Raw genomic sequence first — 17,362 nt, forward strand, 5'->3', positions numbered from 1 at the left:
CTTAACTCTCCACTGCACTCTCCCCCCCCGATGTCAGAGTCAAAGTCAAAGCCCCCGGCTGGCGATGGCGATTGTCCCGCGGCCATTGAAGCCACGCCGGGTGGTGCGAGGTCGCACACCGGGTCTTGGTGTTGGAGCCCCCGGTGTGCGCTCGCAAAGTCCCGCGGCCATTCCAGCCGCGCGGGGCAGTGATGTCAGGCCCCGCTCCAGGAGCTCTTCAACCCCGCAACACGGGCGGGAGAATTCGCCGTTGCAGGAGCCCCGAAAAGCGGTCTCCCTCCAGGGATCCGCGGGCTCCCGGTGCCGCCGTCCGCAGACCCGCAGTAGCAGCCTCCGCATCAGCAGCAGCAGCGGCATCGGCAGCAGCGGCAGCAGCAGCAGCAGCGCTCCTCCACCGCTCCACCCGCTCCGGTCTCGGCCAGCTCCGCGACGGCAACGGTGAGTCGGCACCAGAGTCCCCGGCTTCTTCCCGTTGGAGGCCGCTCCTCGTTGCGGCCTCAACGACACCTGAGACCCGACGAGAAAAGGTCGGGTCTCCAGTGCAGGGAGAGATTCAAAAGTTTCCCCCCCCCCCCTCCCACCCCACCCCCATAGGTGTCCCCCCACACACACACACCCCAACATAAAAATAACAAAAACTACATAAAAACACAGACAAAAAATAATAAAAACGCGGACAGGCTGCAGCCGCTGCTGGCCCATTCCTGTGCTGTACTGTGCTATGTTAAATCATCAGGAACTGTTTGGCTTCTTGTTCACCTGTATTTAATAATGTTTAATGCTGGAATCCATGTCATTTGCAATCTATCTCATTACATAGGTTACAGAGAGAGTCATAGAATCATACACCTTAGAAACAGGTCCTTTGGCCCAACTAGCACATGCCAACCAACATGCCCCATGCACCATAGTCCAACCGGCCTGCATTTGGCTCATATCCTTCCTATCCATGTACCTGCCCAAATGTTTCTTTTGATTGTGTCACAGTATCTGCCTAAACTACTTCCTCTGGCAGCTTGTTCCATATACCTACCACCCTTTATGTAAAAATGTTGCCCCTCAGGTTGTTATTAAATCTTCCCACCTCACAATAAACCCACTGACTCCCATGGCTATCGGGGCTACACCCTGCTTCCTGTAAGGACTCCATCCCCTGCTCCCAATTCCTCCGCCTACGCCGCATCTGCACCCAGGATGAGGTGTTCCACACCAGGGCATCGTAGAAGTCCTAATTCTTGAGGGAACGGGGGTTCCCTTCTTCTACTATAGATGAGACTCTCACCAGGGCCTCTTCTATACCCAGAACTCTGCTCTCACTCCCCATCCTCCCACTCGTACCAAGGGCAGAGCCCCCCTTGTCCTCACCATCCACCCTACCAGCCGTCACATGCAACAAATAATCCTCCGACATTTTCGCCACCTCCAACGGGATCTCACCACTGGCCTCATCTTCCTATCTCCTCCCCTGTCTGCTTTCCGCAGAGACCGTTCCCTCCGTAACTCCCTGGTCAATTTGTCCCTTCCCACCCAAACAACCCCCTCTCCTGGCACTTTCCCTTGCAACTGCAGGAAATGCTACACTTGTCGCTTTACCTCCCCCTTTGGCTCCATTCAAGGACCCATGCAGTCTTTCCAGGTGCGGTAGAGGTTCACCTGCACCTGCTCCAAACTCGTCTATTGCATCCGCTGTTCTAGGTGTCAGCTGCTCTACATCGGTGAGACCAAGCGTAGGCTTCGCGATCGCTTCGCCCAACATCTCCCGCTCAGTTCGCAATAACCAACCTGATCTCCCGGTGGCTCAGCACTTCAACTCCCCCTCCCATTCTGAATCCGACCTTTCTGTCCTGGGCCTCCTCCATGGCCAGAGTGAGGCCCACCGTAAATTGGAGGACGAGCACCTCATATTTCGCTTGGGCAGTTTACACCCCAGCGGTACGAACATTGAACATTCCAATTTCAGGTAGTCCCTGCTTTCTCCTCCTCTTCCCAGCTCTCCCTCAGCTCTCCGCCTCTTCCTTTCTTCTTCCTTCCCACCCTCACATTGGTCTGACGAAGGGTCTCAACCCAAAACAACGCCTATTTCCTTCGCTCCATAGATGCTGCCTTACCCGCTGAGTTTCTCCAGCATTTTTGTCTACCTTCACCTTAAACCTATGTCCTCAGGTTCTAGATTCACATTCTCTAGGTAAAAGATTGTGTATTTACCCGATATTTTCTTCTCTCTTATACGTCGGTATAAGATCATCCCTTATCCGTTTGCGCTCCAACGAATAGTGTCCTAGCCTGCTCAACTTCTCCCTATAGCTCTGGCCCTCGAGTCCTGGCAGTATCCTCATAAATCTTCTCTACATCCTTTTCAGCTTAACGACATCTTTCCTATAAAAGGGTTACCAAAATTGTGCACAATACTCACTATCTTTTAAAACTGTAGCAAGACCTCCCAACTTCTACACTCAATGGCCAAAAGCCTTTTTGACCATCCTATCTACCTGTGACGCCACTTTCAAGGAACTATGTACTGCACTCCTTGCTCTCTCTGTTCTAGAACATTCCTGCCCTAGTTAGACTACCCAAAATGCAGCCGCTCGTACTTCTTTGTATTAATTGCCATCAACCATTCCTCAGCCCACCTGCCCAACCGATCAAGATCCTGCTGCAATTTTTGACAACCGTATTCACTATAGTGTCCACTTAAGTGTCATCTGCAAACTTTCTAATCGTGCCTTGTACATTCTCATCCAAATGTTTGCTGTAGATGACAACCAGCAATGGGTCCAGCACTGAACCCTGAGGAACACCACTGGTCACAGGCCTCCATTCCAAAAAACAACCTTCCACCATCACCCTCAGCTTCCTTCCATGAAGCCACTTGTCTACCCAGTCGGTGAGCTCTCCTTGGATCCCATACGATCTATCTAATTGAAGTTCGAAATTAGAGGGGAGTTGACAAAATAAATTTGATTCAGAGTGCGGTGACTGCCTAGAACTCAGGAACAACCCGAACATGGCAGAAACCCACATTACTTTTAAGGTCGACCTGGAGATATATATCAAGTGCCACCACTCTATAGGGCCAAAACAACAACATATTTCTTGATCTTATGGATGTGTAAAAGATCATGAGAGGAAAAGATTGGGTAAATGCACAGAGTCTTTTACCCAGAGTGTGGGAATCGAGAACCAGAGGACATAGGTTTAAGGTGGAGGAAGGGGTGAAGATTTACGTCAACATTTGTTCTCATGTCTCATGGACATGATGGATTGCGAGTCCTCCCACGCGCTGTAACTCCTGCATTTTCCTTCAAGTTGGAAAGGGTACAGAGAAGATTTACGAGGATGTTGCCAGAACTCGAGGGTCTGGGCTGTAGGGAGAGGTTGAGTAGGCTGGGACTCTATTCCTTGGAGCGCAGGAGGATGAGGAATGATCTTATAGAGGTGAACAAAATCATGAGAGCAATAGATGCACAGAGACTTTTGCCCAGAGTAGGGGAATGGAGGACCAGAGGACATAGGCTTAAGGTGAAGGGGAAAAGATTTAATAGGAATGTGAGGGGTAACTTTTTCACACAAAGGGTGGTAGGTGTATGGAACAAGCTGCCAGAGGAGGTAGTTGAGGCTGGGACTATCCCAACATTTAAGAAACAGTTAGAAGGTACATGGATAGGACAAATTTGGAGGGATATGGACCAAGCGCAGGCAGGTGGGAATAGTGTAGCTATGACATGTTGATTGGTGTGGGCAAGTAGGGCTGAGGGGCCTGTTTCCACACTGTATCACTCTATGAATCTATGAGTATTACAGAGACCATGAGGAAACTCAGGCTGGGGAAAAAATAAATAAACCAGAACAATGTTTTCCAAGGGAATTAATGTACATCTGTTCTATGCAGATAATATATGTTTTTTATATTCACTTGAGTATTGCTGGCAGGGAAACAATTATTGTCCATCCATAATTGCACTTTGATTACAAGAGGCATAACTGCAGTATTATATCAAACCCAAAATCTAATTATAGACAGCCTTGACAAAAGGGAGCTGATCACACCAGTACAACATGCCACATTTTAGAGGAAAAAAAAACCTCATGAATCTATTCTTCATTTGCTTAGTTTGCAATATTAGTATTTTTATATTGTTAAATACTTTGTTGTATGAATCTACTAAGAATCTACTAAACCAGACTTACGTCATTTTGTTTAACTGTAATCCAGACACCTTTAGTCAGAAATGATCGTCGAGTCTTACACACTGCAGGAATGTATCAAATTTGAGGAATGCAACGAGGGTGGACATTTTACATACATCAATCTTCTTCATCTTGTTATTTAGTTAAACGGATTTTCAATCACATTTCTTACAGACACGGTGGCACAGCAGCACAGTTGCTGCCTTAAGGGGCTGTCCCACAGTACGAGGTAATTCAAGAGTTCTCCCGAAATCTCCCCTGATTCGAGCTCATGTCATGTACGTAGCGGGTACGTAGGAGCTCGTGGATGTCACGTAGCGACTCGTACGAGTAACGGTAGGTACTCGGGAAATCCGGTAAACTCGTGACGTTTTTTCAACACTGTGAAAAATGTCCACGAGTAAAAAAATACTCGTGATGGAAAAATTGTTACTTTTTACTCGTACGAGCCCCTACCTACCCGCTACGTACATTACACAAGCTGGAATCAGGGGAGAGCTCGGGAGAACTCTTGAATTACCTCGTACAGTGGGACAGGCCCTTTATAGTGCCAGGGACTTGGGTTCGATCTGGACTAGGGGTGCCTGTCTGTATATTCTCCCTGTGACTTGCGTGGGTTTTCTCTGGGATCACCAGCTTTCTCCCACACTCCAAAGGCGTACAGGTTTGCAGGTTAATAGGCTTGGTATCATTGTAAATTGTCCCGAGTGTTTGTTGGAAAGTGGTAGTGTGCGGGGATCGCTGGTTGGCACGGACTCGGTGGGCCGAAAGGCCTGTTTTCTCATTATATCTCTAAAAATAAAAAATAAAACAAAAATTCAGATATTATACTTCCTAATTCAAATGACCATCATCAAATAGAATTGTTCAAGTCATAAGCCCAGCAGGTACACAGGAAACCTTGATGCACAGCTTTGTCAAAGACCAAAAACAACAGAACCTTTGAATAATGTGATTCATTACCTTCACATTTGCTCCTACAAGTTCTCCAACTGAGAGTTTTGCCAACATGTTCAATAAAACTACACAAATAAGTGGCATGAATGATCTGTAACAACTGCATAATGATTATGTGTTATCCATGCTTAGCTATAGTATTGTGTGGCAAGTATCTTGCAGAATGGTAGCACACTAGTTATATTGGTGTACTGTTAATCAACAGGCCTGGACAAATGGTCTGGAGACATGAACTCAAATCCCACTAAATCAGCTTGGAAATTAAATTCAGTTTAGTTTAGAAACAGGCCCTTCGGCCCAATGAGTTCGCGCCGACCAGCGATCCCCGCACATTAACACTATCCTACGCACACTAGGGACAATTTGCACATACACCAAGCCAATTAACCTGCAAACATGTACGTCTTTGGAGTGTGGAAGGAAACTGAAGATCTCTGAGAAAACCCACGCAGGTCACGGGGAGAATGTACAAACTCCGTACAGGTAGTCGGGATCAAAATAATTAACTGGTGAATATGAACTCATTGAAATACCTCAGAAGACAACTTGGTTCACTTTCGCCAAGTATCAAGGTATGGCTGATCATACCTGACATCTAAATGTTTAGGCCTAGATAGCACACTGCTTGTAACGCTGAAGAGTTTAGGTCCACAGCTAGTTGAGCTTCCAGATATTTCAGCCCAGTTACAACACAAAGAGTAGGGCAAATCCAATTCAAACATCCCATCAGTCCACACTTAGTCTATTTTAGAGATACAGCATGGTAACAGGTCCTTCGGCCCACCGAGTCTGTGATGACCGGCCCACCGAGTCTGTGACGACCAATGATTACCCATTCACTGTAGAAAGATATTTAACCTACAAAACTTGCATGTCTTTGTTTGTAATGTGGGAGGAAACAGGAGCATCTGTAAATTGCTTGTTTCTAAGCTTCCCCGCAGTCTAGTTTCAGTAAAAACACTGTATCAAGCACATGAAACAACTAAATGTTATTTTAACAAAAGCGCATTACATTTCAACCACTATACCTATCCCACCATGGGTTTGATCCACGTATCTGCCTGTTCAAGCCCTCTAGGCCTCGCTCAGACAGAGACACTGCAGATGTTCATGCAGTCCTAAGCGCTCTCCCAGAAGATCGATGTTGGACCTCGTGGCAGGGGACTTTTATATGTCCCGGGACCTCGAGGGACCGAACCACATCGGAAGGGTCTCTTAATAACCCAATTATAGATATCGATTAACCTCGTACATATCAGGCATTTCCCTAACGCAATAATACAACAGCTCAATACATTGTATTCAAACAGAACTTCGTAAGGAAGCCAACTTAGAAAAAATTACCCTGATCTCCCAGAAACCCAGACAAGGCTCAATACTTCATCCAATCAACACTCGGCAAAGTTGAACTCTGCAACATTATTTACAATTATTTACAAGGTGTATGTCTGGTTTGCAGCCATCAAATCCATTCTAAGCATTTTGCACTTAATTGACTGGGTCTGCAGATGTTCTTATTTTTTGCTTGCAAATGGTATCTAAGCTCCAGACACTCTGGCATCTCTCCGCAACTTGTCCCAGCTCTGGAGAGTGCAATTCCAAATTGACCAAATCTCCCAGCAACCCTGAAGCTTTTATCCCATTTTGAAGTCCTAGCCTCTCCAATTTAGCCAGGTTAACATACCCAGACAAAACAGAAAAATGTACAAACTCTGTACAGATAGCACCTGTGGTCAGGATCAAACCCAGTTCTCTGGAGCTTTAAGCAGCTACTACACGGCTGTGCCACCATGCCATTCTTTAATTCAGATCTCCAATGAAACTGTCACTGACTAAGGGTATAAGTTTCTCCAGCATTTCTACCCTGGGTAAAAGTGAAGTATATTCATCAATAATTGATATTCATCCAATTTTAGTTGTGCACCTGTATAACTGAGCTTTAGAGATCATTAGACCAAATGCAGACCCGTTGGGTCGGTTTCCCCAACGGCATTTGGGGGGGGAGACTGCGGCATCACACTCACATTAACACACAGGTGGGGGAGGGGGATGAGATGAGGGGAGGGAGGAGAGAGGAGGAGGAGGAAACAGGACAGATTTGGGAGGGAAAGGAGAGCGGGGTAGGGGGTGAGAGAGATGTGGGGGGGGGGGGGGGGAGGGAGGGGAGGGAGGGAGGGAGGGGGAGAGGGGTGGGGGGAGAGAGGGGAAAGAGTGGGGAGGGAGAGTGGAGGGGGAAGGGGGGAGAGAAGTGGAAGAGTGGGGAGGGAGGGGTAGGTGGAGTGGTGGAAGAGGGACAGAGGGGTAGGGGGAAGGGGGCGGCGGAGAGGGAAGGGGGTGGGATAGAGAGTGAAAGGGGGTGGGGGAGAGAGGGATGGGTGGGAGAGGAAGAGGGGTGAGGAGAGGGAAACATAGAAACATAAGATTCTATAAGACCCCCCCCCCCTCAATCTTGTAAATTCTAGCGAGTACAAACCAAGTCTATCCAGTCTTTCTTTATATGAAAGTCCTGACACACCAGGAATCAGTCTGGTTAACCTTCTCTGTACTCCTTCTATGGCAACAATGTCTTTGGGCATTGGGCATTGTGACATCACACGATGGAACGTTCACCAGGGCTGGGGCTGGGGCTGGTGCAAAGGCAAATGTAAATCCATTCCACTCTGCGAGCATTGGGCATTGTGACATCACACGATGGAATGAGTCAAAAGGCAGAAAGGCAGCCGGATGGACGCCGGATGGCAGGCGGCAGCCACACAGTTTTAAATATAGACTAGACCAAGTGCAGACCAGTTGGGTCTGTTTCCCCAATGGCGTTTGCGGGGTGGGGGGGAACAGCAGCATCACACTCACACTAACCACCCCCCAAACACACAGGTGGGGGGAGTGGGATGAGGGGAGGGGAGGGAGGAGAGAGGAGAAGGAGGATACGGGACAGATTTGGGAGGGAAAGGAGAGCGGAGTAAGGGGTGAGAGAGGGGGATGGGGAGAGAGATGTGGGGGAGGGGGGGATGGGGAGGGAGGGGATAAGGGAGGGAGGGGAAGAGGGGGGGAGAGAGGGGAAAGAGTGGGGAGGAAGATTGGAGGGGGAAGGACGTTTGGGGGAGAGGTGCAAGTGGGGGGAGGGGGGAGGAGAGGGGTAGAGGGAGTGATGGAAGAGGGACAGAGGTGTAGGAAGAAAGGGGCGGGTGGAGAGAGGGAAGGGGTGGGGTAGAGAGGGAAGGGGGTTGGGGAGAGAGGGATGGGTGGGAGAGGGAGAGGAGTGAGGAGAGGGAAACATAGAAACATAGAAATTAAGTGCAGGAGTAGTCCATTCAGCCCTTCGAGGCTGCACAACCATTCAATATGATCATGGCTGATCATCCAACTCACTATCCTGTACCTGCCTTCTCTCCATACCCCCTGATCTCTTTAGCCACACAAGTGCCTCGTAAATATAGCCAATGAACTGGCCTCAACTACCTTCTGTGCCAGTGAATTCCAGAGATTCACCACTCTCTGTGTGAAAAATGTTGTTCTAATCTCGGTCCTAAAAGATTTATACCTTATCCTTAAACTGTGACCCCTTGTTCTGTTCTTCCTCAACATCTGGAACAATCTTCCTGCATCTAGCCTATCCAACTCCTTAAGAATTTTGTAAGTTTCTATAAGATACTTCTTCTAAAATCTTCTAAAATCTAGCGAGTACAAGCCGAGTCTATCCAGTCTTTATTCATATGAAAGTCCTGACATCCCAGGAATCAGTCTGGTGAACCTTCTCTGTACTCCCTCTATGGCAACAATGTCTTTGAGCATTGGGCATTGTGACATCACACGATGGAACGTTCACCAGGGGCTGGGGCTGGGGCTGCTTCTATGGGTGAGAAGCCAGTTTATTTTTGAAATATTGGGGGGGGGGGGGGGGGGGGGGGGTAGGGGGAGGATTTGATTAAAAACGCGTACATAAACACGACGAAATGTAATCAGGAGCGGATACTTAGAAAGAAAAGTGAAATCTCTACCGAAGTGGAAAAGATCTCGGCGATTCTGCGTCTGGTTTCGGATTAGCAATGAATCAAAGGAAGAAAGGCGGCCGGCAGCCGTCCATGTAAGTGGATCCATTCCGATTGGACATCTGCGAGCATTGGACATTGTGACATCACATGATGGAACGAATCAAAAGGCAGAAAGGCAGCCGGACGGACGGCGGGCGGCAGCCACAGAGTTTTATATAAAGATAAATAGATAGATAGATAGATAGATAGATAGATAGATAGATAGATAGATAGATAGATAGATAGATAGATAGATAGATAGATAGATAGATAGATAGAGAGATAGATAGATAGAAGATAGATAGAAGATAGATAGATAGATAGATAGATAGATAGATAGATAGATAGATAGATAGATAGATAGATAGATAGATAGATAGATAGATAGATAGATAGATAGATAGATAGATAGATAGATAGATAGATAGATAGATAGATAGATAGATAGAAGATAGATGGGTCAAAGATAAACAGAAGAGTTCAGAACAGAACAAAGGCCAGTTTCCCGCACTATATCTCTAAACTAAAAGGGTTGATTTCCAGGAATGAAATGTGGCATCAAATAACTCTAGTGAAATTGAACTCAATGGGAATCAAGGATCAAACCTTGACTGGCTAAAGTTGTACCTCAACACAATGATCGCGGTTATTGGAGATGTCCATCATAACTCCAGCACATCACCACTGAAATGCTACAGAGCGTTATTCTAAATCCAGACATCCTCAGCTGCTTCATTATTGACCGCCTCTCCCTCCAAAGCGAAGAGTGGGCTATTAATTGGTGATTGCAACTAACCTCTCTTCCGTTTACTCCATTAATATCACACGCTGCCTCGGCAAGGCCAGCAGCATAATCAAGGACAGCCATACACTGGCCACTCCCTCTTCTCCCCTCTCCCATCAGGCAAAAGGTACAGAAGTGTGAAAACGCACACCTCCAGATTCAGGGACAATTTTTTCCCAGCTGTTATGAGGCAACTGAACCATCCTACTACAACTAGAGAGCAGTGATGAACTACTGTCTACCTCATTGGAGACCTTCAGACTATCTTTGATCAGACGTTTCTGGCCGTATCTTGCACTAAATGTTATTCCCTTATCATGTATCTGTACATTGTAAATGGCTTGATTGTAATCATGTATTGTCTGGTTAGCATGCAACAAAAGCTCTTCGATGTACCTCAGTACCCAAGACAATAAACTGAACTGAACTGAGCATAATTCGATTCCATTCCAAATGCTTCAGAAAATGAAGCAGGTTTGGCCTGGGACCAAGATGTAACCAGGAACTTCTGTAATGCACAAATGCCAAAAAGCGATCCTCGCTAACAATCTCACTCAACCTTCAATGCTATTATCACCACCACATTCACAATAACATTCTCAGAGTAAAGGGCCTGTCCCACTTGCATGGGATTGTGTGCGTTTGGCGTGACCAACCGGAAGCAGAGTTTACGTGAAGTTCGTGCTAAGTTTGCGCTAAATTCACACGTGACATCATTTACGTCATACTTACAAATCAGCTGGGCAGGAGGCGGGCCGACTGAATTTGGGCATTGCACGGCGTCGGGCGGTGACGTCATCATGCAATGCCACGCCGGACGGTGATGTCATCACACAACACCACGCGCTAGGTGTAAGCTGTCAAGACATTGCGTACGTGGTCAAGATGCTGCGTACGACTTCAAGACACTGTGTACGACCGCAATGCGCCTGCGTGCGTACGCGGGCCAACAGGCCGTTGGTGCGTGAAGATTTCGGTCACTGAAGGAATTTCAGAGCCCCGCGTGATGTCGGGACCAGCCCCGCACAACTTCGGGCTTCTAAGTGGGACCGGCCCCGCGCGGCCATATGGTGCCTGTACGCCTCAAGCAACCGCGAGGTCACGTAATTTGCGAGCCAATGTCGCGGAAGTGGGACAGGTCCATTACACTGACAAGACAGTTAACTTGACCAGCCAAGTCAATATTGATGTCAGTCAAAGGCTGGGTAGGATCTTTCATCTCATTGATGCTTTGGAACCTTTCCCATATTTACCAGGAGTGGAACAGAAAATTCCCAATTTGTGTGGACAAGTCCTGCTCCATGGGCACTGAAGAAGCTCAATATCACGCAGGGCAAGGCAACATGCGGAACAAGGTTTCCGTCTGACACCCAGTACTTTTGCCAAATGCTCCATCATGGTAACAGTGAGGATCACGTAAAAATACACAGCAGTGACTTGTCAACAATTTTTTCAACAGTATCTTTATTCTAGAGATACGGTGCAGAAACCAGCCCTTCGACCCACCAAGTCCACACTGACCAGCAATTCCCGCATACTAACACTATCCTGCACACACTAGAGATAATTTACATTTATACCAAGCCAATTAATCTACAAATCTGTGGATCTTTGGGTGTGGGAGGACATTGGAGATCTCGGAGAAAACCCAGGCAGGTCACGGGGAGAACGTACAAACCCCGTACAGACAGCACCTGTAGTCAGGATCGAACCCGGGTCTCTGGCAGTGTGAGGCAGTAGCTCTACCGCTGCACCACCATGCCACCCGCTAGTTCCTAGAATAGAATAGTTTCTTTATTGTCATTGCAACATGAACCATGTACAACAAAATTTAAAAATGTCAGCCAGTCAGTGCACCATTCAAACATTTCTAAAAGCTAACGATACATACAAGATAAAATATTAAAAGATAAACAACTAAAATAAATATCATGCCTAAGAAGATCCTGCCGGCCATAGGCGTTGTTCGCCCGACAGTAAGTACACAGGGCACAAAACAACACGTACACATACACAAAAAACACGAAGCACTGACCGGGAGGACATCGAGCCGCTGCAACTGTGTGCGCCGCCATTTTGTAATTCCTGCAAACTCCTCTCCGTTTATCACCAAGAACGACAAGGTAGAGTTGCATGGCGACACCACCATGTACAGATTCCCCTTCAACTAACATGCAGGCTTGCCAAGGTAATTCCTTCATTACCATTAGTTTCAAACAGCTTCACGTTGCAGTATAATGTCACTTCTGAAAGGAAGAGAGAGCAAGTAGTATTTCATTTGCCGTTTAATCAATCGTTTGGTACAGTTTACCTCTTGGGTCAGTTATTTTTAACAGGAAATAATTTTTCCAAAGATTTGAAAATCCTACACGATGTAGACAATGCATTTGCCACCCCCAGCTCCAGGTTCAGACATCATTGGATCTCATTCCGTAATTAAAAGTGACTTTCCAGGTATTTGTTGGGAGCTTTAAAGAGCATTTACATGTTATCCTCAGCAGTCAAAATGTTCTTTATTGATAATATTTCTAATCACATTATCGCCTTGCCCTGCCTCCAAGGAAATTCATCCACTTATCAAATCATCAGAGAACACTTTCATTTTCATTGCAAGCAACTCTAGGGTATTAAATGAGCATGTTATCGTAGCTTGAATAATGAATAACAGATCAGAGCAAAGATAGTTGAGAGAACAGCATAGGGATGGAAAATTAAACTATCGCTACACGTATCTACGAGAGAGAACATAAAATCAAACCTACGCCTTACACATCCATAAAATTAGAACCAGCTCGCAACGACAGAGCTTAGTGATCAAAACATCAAAACCAAACCCCTACAAAACCCGAGACCATAAAACAAATCCACCCCACTCTTGTAATGAAAAGACAATGAAATCAAACCCAAGACCTCTAAATGTTGCAAATAGGGCAGTCACAGTGGTGCATCCATAGAGTTATTTTTGCCTTACAGCAAATGCAGCGCCAAAGACCCGGGTTCGATCCTGACTACGGGTGATTACTGTACGGAGTTTGTACGTTCACCCCGTGACCTGCGTGGGTTTTCTCAGAGGTCTTTGGTTTCCTCCCACACTCCAAAGACACACGGGTTTGTTGGTTAAATGGCTTGGTATAAATGTCTAAATTGTCCCTAGTGGGTGTCGGATAGCAGTACTGTGTGGGAATCATTGGTCGGCGCACATTCCTGGGCCTGTTTCCGCACTGTATCTCTAAACTAACCTAAATGTAAATTTATACACAGCTCTCGAAACACTGTAGAGAGGATAAAGTCAAAAGCTATTCGGCACAATCCGTCAGATGAATCCCCACCAAATAACCTCACCGTGTAGATACTACAGGCTCACACCCATCCCCACAAACATACAGTACAGACCATGAAATGAACACAACCCCTCAAGCACACTCCGGAGACCAGATAATCAAACCCAGCCCATTATTAGCACCACAAATCATTTTTTTTATTATTTGTCCAGACCATAAATTAAAGCCGAACTCTCTCATTCCCATTCCCTGAGCTATGAATTAAATTTGCTCTTAAGTCGAGTCAAGTGGACTCCTATATATCGGCGAGACTAAGCCAAGGCTCGGCGATCATTTCGCTGATCACCTCCGCTCAGTCTGCCTAAATCTACCTGATCTCCCGGTTGCCAAACACTTTAACTCTCCCTCCCATTTCCACACTCGCTTTTCTGTCCTTGGCCTTCTCCATTGTCAGAGTGAGGCCCAGCACAAAATGGGGGAACAGCATCTCATATTCCGCATGGGCGGCTTACACACTAGCAGTATTAATATTGCCTTCACTAACTTCAAGTAACCCTTGCTTTCTCTCTCTCTCCCTCCCTCCCCATCCAAGTTCTCTGGCCAGTCTGACTGTGTTCCTGATTTAATTTTATCTCTGTATGCTCTGTTGCCACCTTCACCAAGCCAACATCGATCTGTTCTATATTTTCCTTGACCGCATCCTCTTTGATGTCTCATTTTCATACCTTAACCGTCCATATCTCTGTGTCTCCCTCTTCCCTGATTCTCAGTGAAGAAAGGTCTCAACCCGAAACATCACCCATTCTTTCATTCCAGAGATGCTGCCTGTCCTGCTGAGTTACTCCAGCATTTAGCGTCTATCTTCGGTGTAAACCAGCATCTGCAGTTCCTTCCTACTCAAGTCAAGTTGTCAAGTCAAGATTATTGTCATAAGCACAAGTACAATGAAGTAAAGGTGCACTGGAAATCCTGCTTGCAATAGTGTCACAGGTGCAGTAACTCAAATGCCCCTGTCCCACTTAGGAAATCTGAACGGAAACCTCTGGAGACTTTCTGCCCCACCCAAGGTTTGTGCCCCACCCAAGGTTTCCACCTGGAGGTTCCGGAGGTTTTTGTCAGTCTCCCTACCTGCTTCCACTACCTGCAACCTCCGGCAACCACCTGCAACCTCCGGGAACCGCACGGAAACCTTGGGTGAGGCGCAAAGTCTCCAGAGGTTTCCGTTCAGGTTTCCTAAGTGGCACAGGGGCAATAGGGTCACAGAGTCTTACAACATAGAAATAGGCCCTTCAGCCCAATTCATCCACACTGACCATGCCTATTGTATCGAGTCCCATTTGCGAGCATTTGGCCCATATCCCTCTAAGTCTTTCCATGTATCTGTCCAAATGTGTTTTACATTTTATTATTGAACCAATTACTTTCTCTGGCAATTCGTTCCATATACCCACCACATTCTGTGTGAACATTTTGCACCCCATTAAATCTTTCCCCTGTCACTTTAACTTATGCACTCGGATGCACTCTGATTCTTGATTTTCTTATTTTGACAAATGGATGCAGTGTGTGCATTAACCTTGTGACATTATAGTTCCAAAAAAATTGTATCTTGCCATCCTGTGCTCCAAGGAATAAAGTCATCACCTGCTCAACTTCTCCCTACAGTTCTGACCCTAACGTCCTGGCAACACATTCCTAAATATTCTCTGCACTCTTTCATACTTGGGTCATCAAAACACAATACTCCAAGTGCAAGCTCGCCAACATTTTGCACAAATGTAACATGGCATTCCAACCTCTATACTCAATGTCTTTTCAAATTATGTTCAGTTTTGGGTACCATATGATGGGAAAGATGTTGTCAAACTGGAGAGGGCACAGAGAAGGAATACAAGGATGTTGCCAGGACTAGAGGGTCTGAGCTATAGGGACAGGTTGAGTAGGCTGGGGCACCAATCCTTGGAGCAGAGGAGGGAGGATGAGGGGAGATCTTATAGAGGTGTATAAAATAATGTGAGGAATAGATCGGGTCGATGCACAGAGTCTATTGGCCAGAGTAGATGAATCGAGGACCAGGCATAGGTTTAAGGTGAAGAGTTAAAGATTTAATAGGACGATGATGGCTAACTTTTTCACACAAAGGGTGATTGATGGGTGTATGGAACAAGCTGCCAGAGGAGGTAGTTGAGGCAGGAACTATCACAATGTTTAAGAAATAGTTAGACAGGTACAGGGATAAGACAAGTTTGGAGAGATATGAACCAAATGCAGGCAGGTGGGACAAGTGTAGCTGGGACATGTTGGCCGGTGTGGACAAGTTGGGCTGAAGGGCATGTTTCCATGCTGTATCACTCTCTAACTCTATAAATGCATGTACATCTTATACCTCAGAATTTTCTCTAGTAAACTGCCTACCACAGATGGAAGGCGTACTCATCTATAGATCCAGGTTTTTTTCCAGCCCTTCTTAGAAACAACAATATCCTTCCTCAAGTCACCCAGCACCTCACCGTGTCTATATATTTCCTGAAATAATTGTTCCTGCAATTTTCTCTCTAACTTCCCACAGATTCCATGGATATTCCTGATAATGCTGCAGAGATATATTTACCTTCATATCTACTATTTAGGACATCCAACACCTCCCCGACAATGCTCGGATGTGCAGCGGGGTGGCAGAAGGCTCTTGGGATGCGCCGCAAAGTCAGAAGAAGGAAGATCAGGTGGTCGGCTCGTGACCACGTGCGGCGGCAGGCCTAACTCACCGCCGCAAGGAAAGATCCGGGGGTCCGCAGCCTGCAGGGGGAGGCCCCAAAGACCGGAGAGTGGAGGAGCAGGGAGCCACTGGCAAAGACGGATGCGAGGATTGGGCCGGTAGGAGAGGAACTGGGATATTGCCTCCAGCGCCTTCAAGGTGTGCTGCCGGGACACAGACGCGGTCGGGCAAGGAGAAGGACGTCGGTTCGTGGGCCGAGCCGGTCGAGGGCGATGGAGGAGGCCCTGTGGCTGCGTGGGGCTGACCTAGATCAGGAGCCCCTCGCGTACGTCGAACGCATGGTCCGAACTTTGGACATTTTGTAAATGGCACCAAAATATGGCGACTCGTGCATGTGTGATCTAGGGGTAAATGATTTCACAATGCAGTGCCCACGTGACAATAATGCACCATTGAACCATTGATTGTATTACAGACTGACCTCAAAACATCACCATTAACTTTCCCAAGTTTCCTGTTCCTGCATCAATGTGCTGATGAAGGACAGGTCATCCGAGATGTTGACACCCAGGAAATTTGAAGATGCCCACTCTCACCACCATCAGCCCACCAGGAAAACTGCCATGTGGTCTCCCAACTTCCTTGGCCACAGAGTTCCAATTCCTGAGCACAGAGGATAGTCACAAATTCATTTCACTTGCACTTTATGTGCAATGTGATGAATAAAACCGTATTGTATTGTATTGTATTGTAGTCAACATGCATTTGATTAGCATGATACACTTGCATTTGAGGATTTTTGCAATACGTCCAAACCTGTACATAATCCCCTGTCTTCCTGGAGCTCTTTGAAACAATCGATCTCAGTGGGAAATGCCAGAGGAAACAGAGGAGGCATGTCTAGCAACTTGACACAACACATGCAGAGCAAAGGCACGATCAAATCCATCATTACTATGACAGTGAAGTAGTTTACTTCACTCAAGTGTATAGAGTCTCTCCAACATGTCTGACATGCACAATACAAGGAAATCTGGTCCAGTATTGTATCACAATTAGTTGCTGGCTTCGAGAATACAGGATCCAACAGTCCTACATAGAAGGCTATCCGTTCAAGGAATGTTTGAACCATCCTGCCACTTTTCTTTGGTCTTTTCATGCACCACAATGGTGCAGCTGGTAGAGCCACTGCCTCACAGTGACAAAGGCCTTGATGTCTGCTGCTGCCTGTGTGGAGTTTGCCTCAGGGTCAAGTTCTCCCTGTGACCACATGGGTTTCCTTAGGATGATCCGCTTTTCTCCCACATCCTAAAGACATGCACGTTTGTAAGTAAATTGGCCTCTTGAAAATACTTCTATTGTATAGAGAGTTGTTGCAAACATGGGATAACGTAGAATTAATGAG

The sequence above is a fragment of the Leucoraja erinacea genome, unplaced genomic scaffold (assembly GCF_028641065.1).
Source record: "Leucoraja erinacea ecotype New England unplaced genomic scaffold, Leri_hhj_1 Leri_252S, whole genome shotgun sequence".
Lineage (NCBI taxonomy): Eukaryota > Metazoa > Chordata > Chondrichthyes > Rajiformes > Rajidae > Leucoraja > Leucoraja erinaceus.